This window comes from Centruroides sculpturatus, unplaced genomic scaffold, assembly GCF_000671375.1.
Source record: "Centruroides sculpturatus isolate CEXI.00-Female unplaced genomic scaffold, Cexi_2.0 scaffold550, whole genome shotgun sequence".
NCBI lineage: Eukaryota > Metazoa > Arthropoda > Arachnida > Scorpiones > Buthidae > Centruroides > Centruroides sculpturatus.
Genome location: NW_019384886.1, coordinates 501,359 through 522,584, shown reverse-complemented (window position 1 = coordinate 522,584; position 21,226 = coordinate 501,359). Strand labels below are relative to the sequence as shown.

Genomic DNA, 21,226 nt, shown 5'->3' with positions numbered 1-21,226 from the left:
GTAATGTTTTCGAGATTTTTATAGATTTGATTTTTTCTTCGATGCTATCCTTCATCAAATTCTTGTAATCTGCTAATTATTCAAGTTGTATTTCGTTAGAGTATAGTCCTTAGCACTATACGTTATTCGTATAGTGCAAAGGACTGTAATGAAACCATTATGTAACAATTGGATATTGGGTCCAATCAAAATATGACATATCACGACATTTATATTCATGATGACAAAAGAATTGAAAAAATTCTATAAGGTGATTTTCGATTTTCTTTTCTGGAGACACACGAATAAAATACATTATATAGTCTACATATACAACATAAACGGCAGCTCTAGAATTCGAATTTATCAATTATACTACAATTTTTAGGTGTTCTGCGTTACTGAACACGGCCCAGGCAACAGCCTATTGTTAGGCTACTACAGAAAATTTTTCCTCTCCATTATAAAAGTATAATATAAATATAAAATTATGATATATTTTTTCGGAAATTTAAATATACTTTGACTACTGATAATCACGTGATCAGGAAAATAAAAATAAGAGTTAAGTTTCTTATTAGTTGCGATTTTGAATTTATGTACTGTACTGTACATGTTTACGAATGTAGTTCCGTTAGTTATGTGATTAGATAAGATTACATGCGATATAATATACTGACATAAATATATTCTTAATTAATTAGGATGTGACAATAAAGTTCAGTGAATATTACGAAAAAACGAACCCTACTTAGCCAAATCCTCATACAAACAGCTTTTATTGTCTCTAAAAGTAGTTTCCTCCACATTTCTGATGTCTAACGATCCTACAACTTTCGGAAATTCTGTGAAAAGCCATCGTTGGAAATCGTTTTAAGCGTTGTCGCGCTGTTCGAATGACCGAAATGTATGCAAATCGAGTTTCTTTAAACGTCTCTCACTTTAGGAAACAAAAAGAAAGTCTGCGGTTGCGAAATCGGGGAATACGGGGTGATCCAAAACGACAACACAACGCTGATCAAGAAATGTCATATAATAATCACAAAATTGGCAGGCGTGTTATCGTGACGCAGAAACCAACTTTTAACCTCATGAAACTGTGCCGGATGCTCCGAACCGAATCAGTGGCGCGTTATCCTATCAGCAAAAAGGACAATTGCCTGGCACCCACCAACAGAAGAATCCAAACCAATCGTTTATAAGACAACATTTCCCAAAAAAATTCCTCGAAGGAAAATGTGTATTTATAGTGGTGTTTTGAGTATTTTTCCTGAGAATTACAAATACAGTATATTAGATACGTTTATAAAATGTTCCAAATTAAAAAAAAAAAATGTTAATGGAAAAATAAATGGCATTTTAAAAATAATGATTTTGCCAGACACATGAGGCTATATCTGCATGCATAAAAGAAATACATTGACAATGACGTTATAAATGACGTATATAACGACGCTATATGACGTCGCAAATGATGTTTCTGATAGAATTATATACGTTTGATCATGACGTCTAATCAATAGCAGTTATAGGCCTACACATTCATGATTCGATTTTTCGATTGGCCGAGTTTATATCATACGAGTTTAATCTTCTTGTGTTTGGCCACTAAGAGAGTCTTTATTAACTTTCATAATGGATTTGATAGGCCGCAATGGAATAGCGAGTGAGAGACGGTCCTGAGTTCATCTGTAAAAATTTTCCCCAAGATTTCTTTGAATATTTGAGAAGATCCGACAAGGCTTATCATTACCATAATTATCTTATATTTAAGTAACTCAACATTAGAATAGATCTTTGAAGTTTAGACCATGAAATTTTTAAGATGAAAGCATCGTAGAATCAAAAGTAAAACACTAATGAAATTCAGTAGTACTGGAATTTTGATTCTGAACTCGGAATGACTAGCAGTGTTTCTCAATCTCTAACGAATCGTTGCCCCCTTCAATAAAACCGTTACGTAGTATCGCCACCTTCACTACAAAATTCCGATGCCGAGGGCTAAGGCCAACGCGAAATTCGTACTGCATTGAACAGACTAGTGACTAGTATAATGTTATTTGTTTAATTATTGTACGATATAACGAATAAAATATCTAATTATTCTTAATATAATGTTTTACTATATCGCCCAGAAAATTGTTTTTCGCCCCCAAAATATAAATTGTTACTAATCGCCCCNAAGAGACCACATTGAGAGCCAGTGGAGTACCGTAGTGGGGGCGGTCCGCCCCGGGCGGCACTTTTTAGGAGGCGGAAAAATTACTTTTTAGGGGCGGCAAAATTTCACAATAAATAATAATAATATCTTGTAAAAATTTGAAACATCCTAATCTATACTTGCATCGCGCCTACGATAGTGCTATCGTTCGGACAGTCCGGGAATCGGCTCGCTGAGTGAACTAGTAGTAACTTTTTCATCCGAGAAATTTCTGCGAAACCTGTTTTTTTTTTCCTTGTACGATTCATTCGCGTTCATATACACTACTAATATCCAATAGAACTATTTTAAAAAGGTCGCTGCACTACCACCGAACTTTTCATTGCTTGTTCTGTGACAAAACTGAATTTTGGTCTTTTAAATTGAAATACCTAAATAGGGGGGGGCGAAATTTTCCTCCGCCCCGGGCGGCTGACATCCACGGTACGCCACTGTTGAGCGCGTTGCCTCGTAAAGAAACTTCAATACGGCTGGATAAGAAAGCCAATAACATAGTCCGTTTCATTTAAAATGGACTAAGCCATTGATTTGCTTATCCAGCTGTATTAAAGCTGCTTTATCAGGACCGTGTACAGTAACGCAGAATTCTTGCTAAGTTATGCTGCGATGTTGAACTCGTTTCTAACTATTTTACTGCTTGACTCCTCCCCATGGGTGTCGGTTCTATAAAAGTTGAGGTATGGAATTTTGTGAAAGCAGGACTCTGCTTTCACAAAATGGTGATGCATTGCTTAGAGTTAAAAAAATTTTGATACTTTGGATTATGTAAGAGTTCGATTGGTCAACATCCAAGGAAAACATTTGTTTTTAAACAGAGAGCAAGTGCCTTGGCTTGCCTTGCATTAAATTTTAAATAATTTTTTCAATATTCTGAGGTATGGAATTCCATACCTGCAAAAATGTGAGGTATGGAGTCTTCCATACCTTCCATAGTGGAAACGATATCCCTGTTCGTCTCATCGCTAGAATTCTAGCTAGTTCAGTCAGCTTCTTTTATCTTGCTAACTTCTACTAGTGACGTCATTGTTTTTTCTCGTTGTACGATTTGCAAGATGGCTGCTCGTGTTGAACTAAATATCTTATTATAACAATCACAAAGTTATTCCCTCATTCTAAATCATTAACTTATTCTAAAATAACTTCGAAATGTAAAATTATCATACGTTGGTATAACAGATTCCGAATACATTTTAACGGAAGATAACGGTCCATTTCATTAATTACAATTAATAATTGCTTCATTAATTTAATCACGATCTGACGCAGATTCCATTTGAATAATTGTATTGGTTACTTTATCCTTTTCGATCAGTTCGTTTGCGACAATCGTTGCAATCATAATTTTAACTTTGTCCACTATTTTGCCCAGTTGTCTAACAAAATAATCGTTCAATAATGCTCAGAACATTCTTAGTTCCACCCACTGAGCCACTCAGAATTCTAACTTAGGTGTTCTGCGTTACTGAACACGGCCCAGGCAACAGCCTATTGTTAGGCTACTACAGAAAATTTTTCCTCTCCATTATAAAAGTATAATATAAATATAAAATTATGATATATTTTTTCGGAAATTTAAATATACTTTGACTACTGATAATCACGTGATCAGGAAAATAAAAATAAGAGTTAAGTTTCTTATTAGTTGCGATTTTGAATTTATGTACTGTACTGTACATGTTTACGAATGTAGTTCCGTTAGTTATGTGATTAGATAAGATTACATGCGATATAATATACTGACATAAATATATTCTTAATTAATTAGGATGTGACAATAAAGTTCAGTGAATATTACGAAAAAACGAACCCTACTTAGCCAAATCCTCATACAAACAGCTTTTATTGTCTCTAAAAGTAGTTTCCTCCACATTTCTGATGTCTAACGATCCTACAACTTTCGGAAATTCTGTGAAAAGCCATCGTTGGAAATCGTTTTAAGCGTTGTCGCGCTGTTCGAATGACCGAAATGTATGCAAATCGAGTTTCTTTAAACGTCTCTCACTTTAGGAAACAAAAAGAAAGTCTGCGGTTGCGAAATCGGGGAATACGGGGTGATCCAAAACGACAACACAACGCTGATCAAGAAATGTCATATAATAATCACAAAATTGGCAGGCGTGTTATCGTGACGCAGAAACCAACTTTTAACCTCATGAAACTGTGCCGGATGCTCCGAACCGAATCAGTGGCGCGTTATCCTATCAACAAAAAGGACAATTGCCTGGCACCCACCAACAGAAGAATCCAAACCAATCGTTTATAAGACAACATTTCCCAAAAAAATTCCTCGAAGGAAAATGTGTATGAAGTCAATATTGTACATGGGATCCCGTAGTTCAAATTTGCTCGGGCCCCATGAATCTATAACGCGCTACTGCCGAAAATGCTCGACTCTACATCTGTTTGAAGCACAATCAGGTACAATTGAGTCCTTCGGGAATAAATTTCCCATGGATTATTCCATGTTTGTCGAAAACACGATCAACTTAAATTTTGAAGAATCAACGAAGATGACCGCCATTCCATCGATTGGCGTTTCGTTTTCGGGTCGAATTGGAAAAACCAAGTCTTGATCCCAGAAATGACGGGCCACGATCATACAAGCTAATGAAGTCCTCATAGGTCTCGACTCTTCGTGCTTTCTAATCATCGTGGCACAAATCGAGAACAGATCTTTCTCTTATTCAAGTCTTCACTCAGAATGATACAGACCATTTCTCGTTTAAGGTGCAGTTCATTTTCAATTAATCGAACAGTCAGTCGTCGATCATTTGCTATCAACTGTCGCACAAATTGGACATTGACTTTGATTTTGGCTATCGAGAATGTCTGAAATTGTAGAAACATTATTTTATTTGCTCTGAATAAAGTAATATACAAAACAAAAATTATAATATAGTATAAAATACTTGTACAGTATATTCAATTTGTACTATTTAATAAAATTTCAAGACCTACTATGTGTAATTGTAAATACTAGCACAGAAATTTCAAATTTATTACACAAATTAAATAACGTTGCATAAATTAGAACGATGTTTTGTAACGATTTCGAAGAATGCGACGACCAAAATAATTTTACCTTGTACAGTATTATAACCGCATTAAATCATGTTTAAATTTAGAAAATAATTATAATTAAAGAGTATAATTATTAATTATAATATAAAAAGTTTGTAAACTATAAGAGAATTTTAACATACACGCAATGCTGTATATCCCTATAAGTCCAAAAATAATGAAATAGCAAAAATTAACTACAAACATTACAATAAGAAATATGTATTAGACCTATAATATTCTTTTCAAGCAAATTTCACACTACATAAAATTTTAAATTTAAATAATTTAGCTTTTCAAAACTTTTTTTTTACAATATTATCTTTAATATGTATACAGTAATCTTTTCCTTTTAACTGCGGTAGTGTTCTTAGTTTATTTAAATATATTTTTTTTAATGTAATGTTTTCGAGATTTTTATAGATTTGATTTTTTCTTCGATGCTATCCTTCATCAAATTCTTGTAATCTGCTAATTATTCAAGTTGTATTTCGTTAGAGTATAGTCCTTAGCACTATACGTTATTCGTATAGTGCAAAGGACTGTAATGAAACCATTATGTAACAATTGGATATTGGGTCCAATCAAAATATGACATATCACGACATTTATATTCATGATGACAAAAGAATTGAAAAAATTCTATAAGGTGATTTTCGATTTTCTTTTCTGGAGACACACGAATAAAATACATTATATAGTCTACATATACAACATAAACGGCAGCTCTAGAATTCGAATTTATCAATTATACTACAATTTAATATCTATTAAATACTATTAAATTTTTATAGATTATAAAAACACTTTATAAACAAAAAACAGTTTCGCCACAAACGTATGTGATCGGGCCTGTAAAATAAAAGTAAAGAAAACAAAAGCATTAATTACATCTATTGCACAAAAATTAAAGCAGTGTTTCCTGTTACTTAAAACTGTATTTAAACTATTTAGGCTATAATTTCATTTTATTGCTTATAAAAATTATTTAACGATTTATTGAAAATTATAATAGCCTACATAAGAAATAATTCTTTAATGACTGTATTTTTAAATTGCATCATAAAAAAGTATGCTATATTAATTAAAAATATATAAATTTTTGTATAAAATGGTATCATTTTGAGTATGAAAAATAATTATCCGTGAAGGATAAAATGGCATAATTCGCAAATTATAAATTGCCTACTGTATAAGCTATAACTATTGGCTAAGTAAAAGATTGATTAATTATAAAAATAGTTGGTACAGAGATTTTTCATTAATGTTGGTTAAATATAGTATGTCGCCAATTACATTTTCATTGTCAGTTAAGAATTTAAAATTTGGATATTTAAATCTAGTGGAAAATGTAGCGAATAATATAACGATTTAAGAAGAAAAGTGTTTGAATGATTCCAGCTATCATACATGGTATAAAGATATAGCCTAATTTCAATCACTTCATCTACTATTTACGTTCATTCAAGATGAAATATATTATACAGTTGAGACTAGATAGATTTTATCTAGTAGACATTGAAGACTTACTGCGATTGTGTAAATGTATTTGTCGGTGTGAAGAACATAGATTTTCTAATAGGTGTCACAGTGTTACCATAGCGTGGAAATATATGATTGAAAAGAACTTATTAAAGAATAGATGTCCATACAATCAAAAACTGATATTGTGAATGTAATTTTTCTTTTTATCTATTTTATTTTTTTGGATTCAAATAGCTCATTATTCTAAAGAATTTTGAAGTTTTTCATTTGTTTTGTAATTGTACTAAATACCAGAATTTAAGGCAAAAATATAGTCTAATGTTTTTGAGTAATTATTCCTCTCCGAGAGACTTATGAAATAACATTGCTGTTCGTTTAATGATTAAATTATATTATTTTTTGTTAATTGAATGAAAGAACTAAAAGAAGTACAATGTTAAAAAGACATTAACATACGGGCTAACTCGATTTTTGTTATATTGCGAAGATCATTGTTATGTAAACTCCTTGCAGCAAAGAAAATTCCTAATGTATTAAAAAATATTCATTTGATTTGATTCGAGAAATAATTATCCGTAAAATATTCAATACTCTATTTCGATAATAATATTAAATAAGGCAAGTAGGGAAAATACTACTTCACAATTATATGCGTATTAAAAAATTTAGAAAATGAAAATAGTTAATCCGCAAACTTCAACGAATTATAATTCTTATCAGAGATATGGAATGTAATTTTACTGCCATATTCCTATTACGAGAAAATACAGTAATTGTAAATAATTTACAATTCCTTTTATAATTAGAAAACAACGAACATAAAATGAAAATATCCCCATTATCATTATCAATAGAATAGAATCGAGTATAATTATATCTTTTAGTCCGGATTAAACGGATTAAAACATACAATAATTTTATATTGTCGGAGTATTTTAAATATTATTCCACGAATAAAATTTTATTTAATATTGAATATTTTCCCAGTATTACTTACTCTTTTATTAGCTTAGAAGTTTTAATAACTTATTTAGATTGATCAATATGCTAATTATTATTGATAATTATTAACAGAAACAATATTCGCAACGGTGAATCGGACAGAATCAATTCAATTTAATATTGCTTTGATTCGTCAAGGCGATTTACATAACATTAAAACGAATAGCAAATTTTGAGAAAATTGTCTTATAACAATGATAAAAATTTTACATAATGATGAATTTTTTTTAATAATAATTTCTACTCGAAAATTATTATAATTTTTTAAATGATTTGATTATTATATTAGGTCCATCCATAATATATTGAAAAAATAAGATGTTATAATTTTATCTTTGAAATTCAAAAATATATCAGAAAAAAACTTTATAATGATTATATACATACAGAAATACATATTAAATAAAATTATAGATATACTGTAACAACATTTAACATAAAATTGAATCATATTACATTCAATAAATAAAATATTGTTATTAACAGCTTCACTCAGAATGATACAGACCATTTCTCGTTTAAGGTGCAGTTCATTTTCAATTAATCGAACAGTCAGTCGTCGATCATTTGCTATCAACTGTCGCACAAATTGGACATTGACTTTGATTTTGGCTATCGAGAATGTCTGAAATTGTAGAAACATTATTTTATTTGCTCTGAATAAAGTAATATACAAAACAAAAATTATAATATAGTATAAAATACTTGTACAGTATATTCAATTTGTACTATTTAATAAAATTTCAAGACCTACTATGTGTAATTGTAAATACTAGCACAGAAATTTCAAATTTATTACACAAATTAAATAACGTTGCATAAATTAGAACGATGTTTTGTAACGATTTCGAAGAATGCGACGNTTAATAACAGAAAATATTAATTTATTAGTAATATCATTCGGCATTAAAAATTTAGAAATCAAAGATATCATTGTTTTTTCCGTTATTATATAATGTTTATCACACATTATAAATTAAACATTAATTATTTTTGAAAGTAAATACATATTATAATGATAAAATAATAAAGTAAATTATATATTAATAAATTAATTATAATCTGTAAACATTTTAGACAAGTTAATTAATTTATTTCTTGTAACAAATGCTAATATTGAGTGTTCTACAGGAAGTAATTAAATGGTAAAAATTAAAAAAAAACGTCCGAAATTCAAATTTATTAATAAAAGTTTAAAAAATTAAAAATTTGCGATGTGTATATTAAATTTATTAACGATTTAAATTAATATGCCGATATTTTATCTCGTTTGAAGTTTTTCATCGAATGCATTAATTAAAATAAATTTATAAAATATTTGCTTTATACGTAGTATTAAAGCATATTTTGAAAATAATATTTTGTAGCGAAAGATAGCTTTTCCCAATTTTTGAAAGCATTGCTGGGGAGTGGCATTACCGGTATTTTCACTTTATTTTTCAATATTAATTTTTTAAAATTCAGTTTGTCATCATTTATAAATAGTTTGTAACACTTTAGTGAACATTTTCGTGCGCGGATAAATAAGCTAAAAATTATTTCATCTTCGAATTTATTACTCATTATAGGGCCACTTTTATTAGTTTACATAACATTGATCTCAGTTTAGATTAAAGGATATATATTTTAGGGTATTAAATATGTGACATTCGCTAAATTAAACCGTATTTATATTATTTCTATCATCCAACTGATTGGATGATGGATGATATAATATGGCAGATCGAATCATTAAGTAAATATAGTACGAATGAATAGGATATTTAATTAATATATTTTTTAAGCATTAAAAATATTTTACAAATTGACATTTTGGAATATTTTACATATATATATTTTTAATTCAATACAAGAATAAGGAAATTTGAAAAAATAAAATAAAAAGTTCTTCATTTATTCTAAATTAATTTAAATTCCCTTTTTATCTCGTGTAAATAATGTAAATTATATATAAGTAAATATTAGAGCACAAGTTTATATTATTTTTTACATAATATATCCATTTAGATTGTACGAAAATATATTCGAATTTCGAACAAATTATAAAATAGAAATTTAATTTTTTTAATAAATAAAAATTATGAAATAATTGTAAGTATTTTTTAAAAACAAACAATTCGTTTTAAATTAATAAATCAAATTCATTCTACATCAAGTTCTACTATTGTATTAAATTTATCTCTTCGCATATCTCAATTGCAAATTCTAAATAATTAAAAAAATAATATTTAAGTAAGGATACGTAATCCGTATTTACTATTTTAAAACGTTAAAATATTTTTAAATAATAAAACATGGCGACGGATTTAGTATTTAATAATTTTAATTAAACGATTAATTATTTTAGTATATATATAAATATATATATGAAAAAATGGTGCAGATAAAATCTATAAAAGTATCGGACGATTCTTATTAAGGTGAATGAATGAGGGTCATTGGCCTCTTTTCCATTTATCCCGTTTTGGCGCGCGAGAGCTCTCCCGCCATCCCGCCAATAACGCCGTGTTTAGTGCCATCTGACGGTTGTTGTACGCGTGAGGAAAACAAAGCGTATCAGCGCGGGTTTTTGTTCCCTTAACGTTCTTTTTGGATTAAAAGTAGGTAAGATATTTCGTATTGTCAATACCGAATTTTTAACCGTAATGTTACGTTATTATCCGACCTTCGACTTTATTTTATCTTCGAGTCAAATATTCCATCCGTAAAAGAAGGAATTAAGTCAAACGACGTTCATTGTTGCGCGCTTATTTTAAATTTCAAATGGAGACTTCTAACCGGAGGTTTGAAGATTAAAAAATTGATTTTTTCTTTATAAAATTATCATCATAAGTTTATTTGTCCAAGTTAACGAGGTAATTAACGTGTTTTTTATGGTTAACATTGGACGAATGTCAACCGTTTTTCCTATATAGCTAGACAATAATGTCGTTGGATGGCAAACTGTTATAGGCTCGTTTGGCTACTTTGAAAATGTCCGTCATTTTTGCAATCGACGTACAAAATTATTCCACTGTTTATTACATTACCCATTCCTTAAACGCAATTAAATCGTCATCGTAATTAACGCCGACGTTAATAAAATTAACTTACCGTCGATGATATTTCGTCTTTTAAATTTCTATAAATTTTTCTTTTGTTTGGTTTTACTGTTATTCGCTGGTGTGATGCACTACAATTGTCTTTTTCAAATATTAATTGTCTTTTTCAAATTTTAATTATTATACCAAAGCTGTATTGAAAATAAGTAAATAAATTCGACAATGTTTTTATTTATTTATTTATTTTTTTTTTGGAATTTTTATTGCTTTTCTTTAATTTTAATTATATTATAAGATTAAATATAATTATTTAAATGTTAAATTATTAATGATTTTTTAAGAAATATTTTTAAAAATTTTAATCATTTTAAATACATAAACAATTATTATTAATCAATAACACACCTATTGGGTTTAGTGAGATGTTTATATTTATATTATTAATCAATTTTATTTGTATTATGTATAGAAGAAAAAAATGATTACTTCTGATGTAAAATGTCAAAATGGTTTGCTGGATTCATTCAAAATATATATATATATATATTATTTTTTAGGAACAAACCTAAAATTTTTAAAAATATTTTGTTCCGAATTTGAACTAAAAATTTGTAAAATAAATCAGTTTTGAAAATGTAATATATTTAAATTCAATTTGTTCTCCAAAGTGTATTAATTTTAATTAATAGCATGTGTACTGTACAAGAAGTTTATTTATATTACTTCTCTCTATATCATTTTATGCTTCCGTTTTCATTTATAACTTAATGATTCACTGGTTATAGATATTATTTTTGTTATATGATCAAAATTATATTATTACTGTTGTTATTAATGAAAAAAGATTTATATGCTAAATGTCAAATTTTGCTTTTAATACACTATAAATATTAAAAATATTTCTAGGAAAGCATTGCTGTAGTATGTTTTATTACATACTACAGCAATACGGGAAACTGCTGTGCTTTAATTTTGGATTGTCATTTTTAGGGTGTTTAATACCTTAATTGTATTATTCTAGTGTTATGAAAAATTTTATATATTTTTTTCCTTTTAGTAGGTTAGAATAATAATAATTGAAGTGTAGATTTCTTTACCATACATATTACATTATATATCAATATATTCAAAAATATAATTATTACAGCAAAGTTCTAAATCTGTGCAAAATATTTATTGAAAAATGCAATAATTTATTAAGAAATTGAGTTAAATTATGTTTTAATAATGTACTTATACTTTATGTAAATATAAAAAATGAAGTATTTTGATTAAATTTATTAGAAATTATAGGATGGATTTTAAGTATTAAAATTTTAATTTAAATAATTATATTAACAAAAATGATTGTATTTCAGAAATCTAAAAAAAATTAATTTTAAAGCCCTTTTTTACCATGTAAACTTAGCTGGAGATGAGTGTTAATATAGATATTGATAAAAATAAAGTGGTGTATTTTAAAATATACAATTATCTATCAAACTATTTTAACATTTTGATATTTATGGTGTCTTTACCTTTTTTAAATTTTTTAATTAATTTTTTTTTTTAATATGCATTCCAATGAGCTGAGAGTTTGCAAGAATGCTTGAATTAATATAATAATTTCTATTCTGTATGTTGTGTTAACCGAAAAAAATTATAAAAAGTCACACATTAAAATCCATCAGTACGAGTTGTTGATAAAAATTATGTTGTAATTTCACTTTAAAATATTTAAAATGAAAGTATATGTGCAGTTTTAATTGACAATTCTGTGTTTAAAAGTTTTACATTATGTATTTTTGTGTGTTCTGTCTGCTTTCTTCTGGTGGCAGAGCAGACCACAGTGGGATCTGTAGCTGAGAAGATAAAGGTCTTAAAAATTTTTTTCTGGATCAAGTACTGATTTCTAAAATTTTTAGAGTTTATTTAGATTTATGTTAGTCAATTTAATGCTGTATTATTTTAGTTTTCCATGTTGATTAGACATTCAGATGTTTAGTATTTCAATATTATTGTTTATTTGAATTAATATAAATAATAGATTTTAAATGTGATTAAAGTAAATATTTTAATCAAATTTACCTTCTATAATAATAATACTAGATTATTATTATTATTAAGGTTTGTGATTTTTCTTAATGAAGTAATTTTATAATAAGATTAACGCTGTATCATTTTTTGTTATAGATTGTTTGAATAGATTATAATAAGCTCTAAATTTATATATCATGCCAATGAGATATATATGTTTTGTTGACATAGAATATGCTTTTCTAATAGGATGATACTCCATTATGAAATTATATTTTTAAATTTATTCATAATGCATAATTAGATTTAAATGTAAAATTAAATACAGCTATAGGAAGAAAAACTGCTAAACTGACCAGTAGAATTTTGTAATACAATCTTATCTTATAGAGAGACAAAAGAAGCTTATTCTGAAATTAATTCCTGAGTATATATCCTGTCTGAAACTTTGAATGTATTACATAAAAAAATATATGATAGTTTTCATTGATTGCTGGTATGCTGCTGTATAAGCAGGAATCAGATTAATAATTTTAAAATTTTTCCCCATCAATTATTTTGAAAAATTAAAGAACACGTTAAATTGGTGTTCTTATACCAGTAGGAGGCATAAGAATTAAAAGATAAGATTAAGATTAAATAAGAATAAGATTAAAAAACTAAAAAAAATTATTCTACTGTATAACAATTATTTCACATTTTTAAACAGTTGAAAATAATTTATCAACAATTATTTCTCGCTTCTGGGAACTGCATTAAAATTAACCATTTCTGCTTAAATCTGGAACTTTGGTATGATGCTAAAATTACTCTGGAAAAATTGAATGGAAACACAATCTGCATTGTGTGTTTCTATTCAATCTTCTAGTAAGTTATTGTTAATATAAATAATGTGAAAAATCATGAGTACATTGTCAAAGCAAGTAAAACTTTGAAGAATTCAGTGGTGCCAAAATTTGGGATTATGATGGTTGAATACTACTTTGTTGAGTGCTGTGTGAACAAAAATGTCACATTCAGCAGCATGTTTTGACTGGTAAACATAAAAATCAACTTCAACTACTACAGCAGAAACAGTTGCTGTCATTAGGCATTAAAATTACAAAATGTAAAAGAAACAACTTCTAATGAAAAAAGAATTTTCTATAATTTTTTCTGGCTAGAGAGATTCCAGTTTTCAAGCTGGAGAACAAAGAAGTAAATCGTATTTTGGAAAAGTATACTATTTAGCAAGGAAACAAGAAAAAAATTTGACAAGTTAATTAACGTTTTTATTTACTGCAGCAAGTCAAAGAGTTATGACATTTAGAAGTACATTAAGTGCCATTCTGGCATTTAAGGTGCAAGAAAAAACCTAATCATGTATCTCAAGATTGGACAGATGCAATTGTCCTTAAAGTAAGTTTTGTCTGAGGAACTTTCACATTTAGTGATCATTTTTTGGAACAAGCCAAAAATTGAGATCTTGTGAATGCTGTATTACAGATTCACTGGTTACTTTAGTGAAGGTATACATTCACTGACACCCACTTTCACTATCATATAGAATAATGATTCCACATGAAATTATACATGAAAAGTCTTAGGCATACTTGATGGTTATTGTTCATTTTTATTTGCTCAGTTTTCATTAATGTATAGAATATATTTTCAATATACAAAATTACAATTTTGTACACTAAATTTGTAATGTTATTGAATGTTTGAAACATTCCAATTTGGAATTTCAGAATTTTATAGTTTGAAACCTGAGGTGGGTTTATAAACTAAACTGAAAATGCTTGTTGTTTGTTAAACAATTAAACTCATTTGCTGGAAAAGTGTGAATGGTTTTTGATTTTAGAAGTAAAAGAAACATTTACAATTTATGTGCAAATAATTTGGCTTACATCAATGCTAATTTCATCTGTCTGGTAACATCTTTAAACAAGTTTGAAGGAAGAATTTTATTGTCACTGTCTAGATATAAAAAGATTTGAAAGAGAAGTTACCAGGTAGATATAAGCAAGAGTTTAAAACACTTGCTAAAAATCCTGGGTTGTCCACTGTTATGATGTTCAGTGAAATTCTAACAAGAAATAACATGGAAGCTGGAGATTTTAGTCTAGATATTGTAAGTTTACTAATGTTCCAGCTGTCTCAGTTGAAGTAGAAAGACTGTTTTCAAACTAAAATAATTTTTATGAAGCAATGGAGAATACATCTCTAAACATCATTAAGCCCAGTGTATTAATAATAAGTCAAATTACTCAATGGAGAATGTCTCATTATGAAATATTAATTATAGGGAAATCTGGATATTATACCAACAATTCTGAGCTTTAAACTCGAGATTGTGAACTTATTGTAATACAGTCGACCCCCCTATAATTACGGTCCCTATAATTACGATTCCTATAAAACTATACGTATTTTGGAAATGTTGAGTCGGATTAGTCTAGAATCGATTAATTTTATGGAAGAAAACCTTTCAATCAGCCGTAGTCCGTAAACTTGACACGTGTCGAGCTGTGATTGGAATGACTCGTAAGAAATTGGATTCCTAAAGAATGGAACGTATCTATATCTTATAGGGGGGTCGACTGTAAATAAATTTTCTTAAGTTGAAAGATAATCAGTTATTTCAAATGTAGCAGAAAATAAGAGTTTGAATCCTAAGTAATAAAAATGAAGATTTTCTTTTAATCTTCAACATTAATTTAGGATATTTTTTCTAAATAACAGTAATCTTAGACTTTAATTCTGACATATTTCAATCAGTCTACTAATGAACTTTATTAATAATAAAGATTTGTCATCAAAAACTACAAAGAATAACTAACATAACATTCGTTACCTTTGCAGTACAGATATACGCTAAACCAGGGGTTCTCAATCTTTTTTATACTGGCTGTAATTTTTTGCGACGCACTTCTAAAAGAAGATACCTGCGTGTAGCTCTAGCAGACATTAAAATTACTTCATTATTCAAAGAAAACTCCAAAGAATATAGAATCTTAATAATTATTATTTATTAGAAAACATAATAATACAATTAATGAGAAGGATGAGTTTGCTTTTTCTGAGCATAACTTCTCAAATCGGGGCTGAAGTTTTGAAATCGCTACTCTCATTTCTTTTTTTAAATTTATTTGTGACCTGTATTTTGACTTGATTACTGCAACTGCAGAAAAGCCAGTTTCACACAAGTACGATGTAGTAAACGATAAAAGAATCTTCAAAGCTATAGTACTGATAGTAGGATATTCTTGGGATACATTGCTCCAAAATTGAAATAGTATGTCTTTATTAAATCCCGTAGTTTTAGGTTCATATCACAAGATAGTTCTAACAGTTGTTCTTCCTCGACTGTTGAAAGTGTTGATGGGGGTAGGATCGATTGGAATTAGTCTCTAATTCAGTTGTATTGATTTAGATTCTTTGGAAAATATGTATCAAAATGGGTGCTTAGTGTTGATAAGTGTTGGATAAATATTGATTGCAAACTTGGCTCCAGATTTTGAATAGAGTTTTCTTGCAGAAAGTCATTTAAAACAGGAAAACAGTCAATATTTCTTTGCTCTTCTTCTATTTTTCTTTTCAACAACAGCAACTTTTTTTTAAACGCTGCAATTTTATCAGCCAGTTGCAGTATATGCGTTTCGTTTCCCTGCAGCGATTTATTAAGGACATTTAATTTCTCAAATATGTCGCAAAGATACGTCAGTTTTATTAAGAAATCAGTATCTTTAAACTTTTCTGCGTCATGATGTGATTCTATCGATAAATATGTGTACAACTCATGTTTTAATTCGTATACACGTGAGAGTACGTTACTTCTCGACAACCAACAAGAGTTACAGTAATAAAGTAAAAATGTATGCACGGCACCCAAATCTTCACAAAGCTTTTGGAAAAATCTTGCCTTCACGGGTCTTGTTTTTATAAAGTTTACCACTTTAATAATTATATCAATCACAAGATTTAATTCAGGTGAAATATTTTTTGTAGGTAGGGCTTCCCTATGTATGACGCAATGTGTCCATTTTGCATTTTTTGCCTTGGTTTCAATGAGAGCTTGAAGTCCTCCATATTGCCCTGACATAGCACGAGCTCCATCTGTACACACATCGACACAGTTCTCCCATTGAATGTTATTTTCTTTCATGTATGAATCTATGATCATAAACAAATCACTAGCCTTCCTGGTATCGGTCATTTCTTTGCAAAATAACAAATCCTCACATGCATTTGCTCTTTCCATGTACCGCACGTAACATATTAATTGAGCGTTGTTATTACTGTCTGTCGCTTCATCCAGATGAGTGGCAAATAAACTAGAAAGTTTTCCACAATTTGCTCATTAATGTCTTCAGCTATGTCATGAATGCGACGACTAATCGTATTGTTAGAAAGAGGAATATTTTTTATTTCTTTAGCCGCCGATTCTCCAATCATTACTGATACCATATCAATCGCTGCAGGTAAAATAAGATCTTCAGTAATCGTGTGTGGTTTCTTGCATTTGGCAATATGGTGAGTGACCTTATAAGAGGCGAGCAGTGCTTTGGAGGGAATAGATGCTCTGGAAAACAAGGATGTCGACTGATGTTTCAGTTCTCGCAATTTTCTTGCAAAAAATCTCGCGGTTTTCCTTGTAAATTACTGTGAATTGTTTCTAAATGACATTTCAATTTATTAGGAAGCATACTTTCAGTTGCCAACACCTTATGACAAACAACATATTGTGGTAGTTCCACATTTCCTTTGCTAGCATAAGTAAATCCAAAATCTAAATATTGGTCATTATATTTTCTGTACTTTTTTCGTTTTTCTAGTTTCCTTTGTACTCTTTCCTGTGTCTTTGACACGTTTTCTATTTATTTGAATAAAGTTATCCATTTTACAATGTGCAATTTAAATAGAACACACTTGAAATCAAAACGTCGATTCATCAACACTTATAATCAACGAAAACAAAAGACTGAACGAAAGAGCGGGAAATTGGAGAAGCAGGGTGATGAGACGTATGCGCTGCTCACTCACTCATTACGTCGTGTGCAGGCGACCAGTGGGTATCGTCTCGCGACTCCCCAGGGCGTCGTGACGCACAGTTTGGGAAGCCCTGCCTTAAACCCATGGTCGGCAAAACGCGGCTCGCGGGCTGCATGCGGCTCTGCCACAAATGATTGTGCGGGGAGGCATGCGCAATTCATGCACAAGTTGTCTGAGTCAGTCCATCAGCAATCTCATTGTGTACAGTGGTTATGATCGTTGCATCTGCAAATTGTGCGTGGGTGACAAAAGTGCCTACTCCAAGCATAAAGTTACTCTATTTTTTTCAACCAGCTGCAAATCCTACAGGTATTTTTGTCATCAATTTAAAAATTGTAATTATTTTGTGTTGGTGGCTTTATTATTATAAAATGAAACATTTTTTTAGGTGCCCTATTTGACATGGCTGCAAAGAAGAAGCAAAGAAAAACAGATGATGAAAACTGTGAATTTAAAGTTGAATGGGCTGAGACTTTTGCATTTAATCAAAATTTAAATGTCCTTCTGACCTGTCTCATTTGTCAGGAAAAATTGTCACATAACAAGAAGTCAAGTATGGAGAGACACTTTACAACTAAATACATGTCATTTAGTACTAAATATACTGTAGGTGATGCAAGGAAGAAAGCAGTTGAGGAACTTCAGAAAAGTCAAGAAAAATCAAGTTCTGTATTTAATTACTGGATGCAATCTTCCAACAATGTTAATATTGCAAGTTTTGTGTTTAGTCAGGAGATTGCTAAGAGAGGAAAACCGTATAGACGTACAGATGGCAAATACATAAAAAATTGTTTTATAAATGCATCGGAAGAGTTATTTTGGGGGATTTTAAGAACAAAGCAGATATTCTAAAAAAATTAGAGTTACCATTGTCTGCTAAAACAGTGAAAGATAGGACAGTCAAAATGTCGTTGAATGTAACCAACCTGCAAGTCGAAGATCTTAAATTGATTTCAGCTTTATCAGTAGCAGTTGACGAGTCTTGTGACAGTGCAAGTTTCACTTTGTATTATTTCATCTAGAGGTTCTAAAGAAGAACTTTTAGGATTATTGCCATTCAAAGGTCAAACACGTGGAGAGGATATAATAAATTCTGTAATTGAGTGCATTGAAAAACATAAACATACTTGATAAAATTGTCTCAATTTCAACAGATGGGGCAAAAAGTATGACCGGTGTAAGAAACGGGTTTGTTGCTATTTTGAAAGAAAAAATTAATAACAAGATATTTGCTTGTCATTACATCATTCATCAAGAAGTGCTTTGTGCACAGACATTTCCAGAAGAAATTTGCAAAGTTATGGAATGGGTGATTAAGATTATCAACTCCATTATAGCTAAAGCTCTTAATCATCACCCTTAAAGAAATTTTAGTTGAAATGGAGAATGAGTATGCGGATCTTCTGCTGCATAACAAGGTATGTTGGTTATCAACAGGAAACATTTTGAAACGTTTTGCTTCCTTATTAACAGAAATTGAAGCATTTCTCCTTGAGAAGGGTATTCACTATCCAGAACTAATGGACGATCAGTGGATCCAAAAATTTTATTTCACAGTAGATGTTATGTCTCATCTAAATCAGCTTTCTCGTAAACTACAGGGGAAAGCAAACAATTTTTTTGATGTTAGAAGAAGTTATTTCATTCAAAAACAAATTATCCCTTTTTGCTCAAGATTTTGAAAGAGAAACTTTGATTTACTTTCCAAGCCTGTTGAAACATCGCCAAGAAAATAATTCTGATATTGACATTTGCTATTTCAAAATAACAATTTTAAATATGAGGGAAGCTTTACTCAACAGGTTTCAGAAATTCAGAAACAGCATAATGACGTTAGTCTTTGTTAAAAACCTCTTAATGCTACTGTAACAGAATTAAATTGTTCTCTCTTTAATATTGACATGGCAACTTTGAAATGCGATTGCTGGATTTAAAAAACAGAATTATGGAGCTCTATATTTGAACAAAATTGTGCTGAAATGGAAATATTGGAGTAAAACAAATGTGAACTTAGTTCACAGCACAAATGATCTGCTTTGAAAGACCTTAGACACAGCACAAATGATCTGCTTTAGAGAAGGAAGACACAATGATTTTTAACACCTGGAATAGTATTCCAGACTCGTATGATCAGTTGAAAAACTAGCATTTGCTGTTCTTACCTTTTTCAGTTCTACATATTCATGTGAACAATCTTTTTCAAGCATGAACCATATCAACAGTAAATTGAGAACTCGTCTTATTGATGAGAACCTGGAATCATGCCTAAAATAAAAAACAACAACATACAAACCTGACTTACCCAAATTTTCCAAGCAGATTCAAGGCCATTGTTCACATTTGTGTTTGTCAGTCATTGTCGTGATCTAATTTTATGGATACCTTACTTACAATTTAATTTTATTAATAAATAATATCATTGAATAAAACTTGATATCATACTTAATAATGTACCTATAGTTTAATTAAGACATAAAACTTAAATTAAAATTTATTGATTAATTAAAGATTGTATGTATGTATGTATTAAGTTAATAACAATGTACCTGTACCTACCTACCTTATACAGTTTAAGTTTAAGAAATTTAGCTCTCGAAAGAAATCTCAATCATTGTACTGTTGATATTCGGCTCTGTTGACTAATGAGTTTGCCGACCACAGCACTAAACTAATGATATTTCCACTTGTTTGTCACACATCCTCCTGCTGTAGATGAGGACAGGCAATGAAAATACATGGAAGCATAGGAATGTTGCTTGTTTCATGTAGGAAATATTTGTGCATGATGGAATACATTTATACTTTGCTAGTATACTTACAGTGACCATATTTTTTTGGGGAAAATAAAGGACATATCGATGAAAATCAAAAATTAACCTTATAAAATTCATAAGTTTATAAGATTTATTACGAAAATAGTAGCATACAACAATGCATACATTAAAATTTTAAACAATCTGAATTATTACACATACACACATTGTAAAAATTTAAACAACATTAATTTTGATATTTTTCAGTAGAATTAATTTTTTTATATAGCACCGTTTTACGCTTTAAAGTCATAAAATTTCATACAGTTCATTTGAAAGTTGTATTTGATGGAAATACATGCTTCTAATGTGCTTACTTTTAAATCAGTTTTTTTCATTTGTTCACATATTATTCACCAATGAAAATATTCGTTCAACGGGGGCATTAGATCCAGGGAGACAAAGAAAATTCTACGATTTTACAAATGTTTTTGAAAACAATTTCTTTTGCTGTAAAATGTTCAAAAATCTCAATCCACCTTTGATGGCAGGGCTGGTTATTCTGTCACCATTCGTCGATCTTTTCGTTTGTGACATATTTTTTTACACATGAAACTTCATCAAATAATTCACCG

General features: G+C 29.5%; 1 pseudogene; it reads right to left on the bottom strand.

Annotated features, from left to right (window-relative positions):
* Nucleotides 1–15,187: 15,187 nt before the first annotated feature.
* Nucleotides 15,188–17,833, bottom strand: LOC111631118 (annotated as a pseudogene).
* Nucleotides 17,834–21,226: the final 3,393 nt, after the last annotated feature.